The sequence below is a fragment of the Austrofundulus limnaeus genome, unplaced genomic scaffold (assembly GCF_001266775.1).
Source record: "Austrofundulus limnaeus strain Quisiro unplaced genomic scaffold, Austrofundulus_limnaeus-1.0 Scaffold2090, whole genome shotgun sequence".
NCBI classification, from domain to species: domain Eukaryota; kingdom Metazoa; phylum Chordata; class Actinopteri; order Cyprinodontiformes; family Rivulidae; genus Austrofundulus; species Austrofundulus limnaeus.
Window position 1 is genome coordinate 6,466 of NW_013954492.1, and position 4,236 is coordinate 10,701.

Below are 4,236 nucleotides of genomic sequence, written 5' to 3' on the forward strand. Positions count from 1 at the left end.
GTCTGAAATATAATCATAAAACCAAATTATGAAGCACTTTTTGAGCAATAGCAACAAAAAAAAAACTGTTTTTGAGGAAAAACGCCTTAAAATTTTGAGACTTTCCCTGTGAGCTAGTGACGTTTTCTTTCTTCTCAGCTGGGAAATCTCATTATTCAAATACAATTTGAGGTTTCCTCTTTATAAAGACATCAAACATTCCTAATTAAAATGACATAAAATTAGGATTCAGACCAAATATTTATGTATTTGAGGTGTAGAAAAATACCACGTCTTCTGGTTGAAGTTGAACTGCTGTTGCTCAGTGAAAAAGGACTCTGAAAAACAGGCTGATTGAACAGCAAGAACCTTTATTTTTGCAGTTCAGAAGATTACAGCCAAAAAACCAAATTGTGGCCTTCAAGCCAAATGATTCACCAAGTAAGAAAGATGGAGAAACGAAGGCCAAGAGCGGGGGCGTACAAGGCTCTTTATAGGTTTTCCACAGATGTACATAAATCTTGTYACGGTATACCTTAAGCGTCCTTCTTTCCTAATATGGTGATATGTGCCGAGCTCTAAAGCTGGAAACTCAGAGGCCTCACATCTGTGCATTCCTGAGACAAACCCCCCACTATTTGGACACTACATATTATTGTAACCAACAAGACAAATCAAGTCATATATATGGATTTAATTATGATATCAGAATGATCCAGGTATCAAAATGTAGCTTTTAAAGCAAGAATCAGAAAATGTAATTAGGTCATTTTGACCAAATTTGACTTAATCCTCATTTTGATGTGATGGCTCATATAAATGCTACCGCTATGCAGTATTAAACATGTTCACTGTGAATAAAATCTGAGTTTAGACTTGTGTTTTCTGGCCTCAGAGCAGGACCCAGGATGGACTGGGTCCTGCTATTCAATAAGTTTATGTGAAGCTTTTCTGTTTTAGTTTTTGGAACCAACAGAAAGGCAGGTCTGCACAGCCTGTAATGAAGCATTAGAAGTGTTATGATTGTTTTTTAATTACTCATTTTTACAAGTGGGAAAAACAGGAATTAGTTTTGGCAGATGGACCTTACATGTGCTGATGTTTTAAACTCCTAAAGTGTCTAAAGTTGATTTCTCTGAGCTATCAGCTACAGAAGATATAATAAAATCACTGAACTGGTTAGACACATCATGAAAGTTTGAATAAAATCTGCAGGTCTTATAAGTTTCATTTGATCTGTTTGAAAAAAACTACTACCTGCAGCACGTCTTTGTGCTTCATGTGTTCCATGTTTGCATCCAAACAGTTGAAAAACCTTTAACAACAGAGGACCATCATTATACAACCTGCTGAATCACAGCTAATCTGGAAAACTTCCTTCATCTTGAAGTAATGAGTGAAGGTTTGCAGTTGGACTCTGGGTTTAGAGACATTTCAGACTCATTTTTTATTTTCAAAACCTGCAGTCAAAAAATGAAACATGTTGAAAAAGACTTTTTGCTCCTGTTTCCATTCAGCTCAGTCAGAAGGAATGAGAATCCTGGAATTCACTTTCATGTGAGGAAACCTTTGTGAGAACGTTCCAGTTGTTCTGTCTGATCAGATCATAGATCAGACTTCATGTGGATCATAGTTCTGTCAAATAAGTCTGTGAATAAAATCTTTTTTTTTATTAGAGCAGAGCAACAATCCTGGATTTATTTGACCGGTTTACTTTTTCACCTTGTTTAGCATCTCCCAGCAGAAACAGTGTTAAAGTTACTGAGTGCAGCTTTTTATTTATCTGCATTAAATGTTTCCATGTTTACATGAATACACATCTGTAAACAAACATCTGATGGAACCACCTGCTTCGAATGTTATCATCCATGAAATGGACGTTATTAGGCGTTATCAGTCCCATAGAGTGGCTTCTGATTTTCAGCTGGTTAATATGAGGTATAAAACTACTATCTGGTTAATATGAGACATAAAACCACTTTCTGGTTAATATGAGACATAAAACCACTTTCTGGTTGATATGAGACATAAAACCACTTTCTGGTTAATATGAGACATAAAACCACTTTCTGGTTGATATGAGGCATAAAACAACTATCTGGTTAATATGAGACATAAAAATCTGGTTAATATGAGACATAAAAATCTGGTTAATATGAGGCATAAAAAATCAGGTTAATATGAGACATAAAACCACTATCTGGTTGATATGAGGCATAAAACCACTATCTGGTTGATATGAGGCATAAAACCACTATCTGGTTGATATGAGGCATAAAACCACTATCTGGTTGATATGAGGCATAAAACCACTATCTGGTTATTATGAGGCATAAAAAATCTGGTTAATATGAGGCAAAAAGCCACTAAGGTTAACCTTAGAGAAAATGTCATGATTAGCGCTAAAGACACCGTCCTCCGACGGGTGTATAATGTGGCCTTTCAATACAGCAATGGGTAGAGCTTCGGACCACAGAGCGGGAGACCAGGGCCCGAGACCGACACAGACAGCAAGAGCAAGGATYGCCCCCAGGCAAGGACAAAAAAAAAATTATTAAAATATGTTTTGGTTATTCACACATTCATTGTCATTGATATATTAACCCACTAGGGGGCACTGTCGGGACAGTCTGAAGCCTAGAAGGCACAGTAGGGACCCTCTGAAGCCATTGTATGGGACTGATAACGCCTAATAACGTCCATTTCATGGACTGATAACATCAGAAYCCCCTGGATGGAACTAAGAAAATATGATGTGGTATGAGGGCCAAAAATTAAAACTATTGTGCAACCAGCAGTTGCTACAGCCTTGTGGCAGGAGGCTATCTATTCCTAAACCAGATATTGATCTGATTATGAGAAATTATAAACTGGAGCCACTTTATTTTTTCTCAGTTGCCAGCTCCAAACAAAACACCAATATTTATTCCACAGTTCTTTAGAGCTAAAGGGACGATGGCGCTACTCAAAACTCAGAACCACGTAGTRTTCTACTGTTGCATCTGTTATCAGCAGAAAACTCCTCAGAACTGAACATGATGTCRCCTGATTTATTAAGGATTGTAAAATAAAATTTGACAAAGAGAGAGGACACGTGTTGTCATTTTTTATGGATAAATCATAGTAATTCATTGTAAAAACACCTTTATTTACTTTTCATTACCATATTGTACAGTAGTAGTACTTAGCAGCAGGTGATAATTATACATTAGGTAGAAAATATGCACGCTAACATATTAATAGCTTTGATAATTTTACTATGAAAATTTTTACAATTTTATAAACAACAGTGAGAGCAGGACAGATGTTATTTTTATTCAGTGCTTCAAACATGTTGCTGAATGAGGAGTTGAAAGAGAAATAAAAAATTTTTGTTAATATGAAAAGAAGACGTGAAATAAAAAAATTATTATTTTTATAATAAATCAGAATTCTGACTCTGTTTATCATAATAAAAAGAAACACTGCCAAGATCTTGACAGACGTAAACACTCACAGAATGAAGTTTTTTTTTTGTTTTTATTTTATGAGTAGATTGATCAAATTAAATAAAGTGAAATGTTGTTGTTTTTTCAGAATTTGGCTCCATCTTGTGTCAGGCTGTGGATATTCTGTGAAATGGATTGGTGCCAATWTAAAAATGTTAACATTTATTTTTATTTTTATTTATATTTATCTGTATTACTGATGACTCAGGACATTGGACCGAATTAATTAACCCGAGATAATCTTATATCAAATTCAGCTGATTTGTTCTCATCAGTCTTTCATTAAAACACCAAACATAATTATTGTGTATTTTAATATCCTGATAGAGATTTTTAAGCTTTGCCTGAGATTTACTCCAGCTTTCTATGATTTTGTGTCTTTTTTAATCAGAAAGCATTTTATCAATAATAACAACACACAGTCAGCTCATACGTTTACAAGAAACTTTTAATTTTTTAAAGAAGAAATATATCCCAGGATCAACAAAGAATAATAGATGTTGTATTTAGTGAAGAATTGTAAAATAGAATTAAAAGGTGAACAGAGTTGTAAAGTAATTAAGTACAAATACTTCTTTACTGTAGGCTACTTGAGTAGAATTTTTGGGTATCTGTACTTTACTTGAGTAATTATTTTTCAGCCATTTTTTTACTTCTTACATTTTAAAAAAAGGCACAATGTAGAAAGTTGTTACTTTTACTTCATGTTTTCTTGTTTTAATTGCAGCTTGTTATTGTAAAAAATAAAAACTATCCATATAAACTGAGC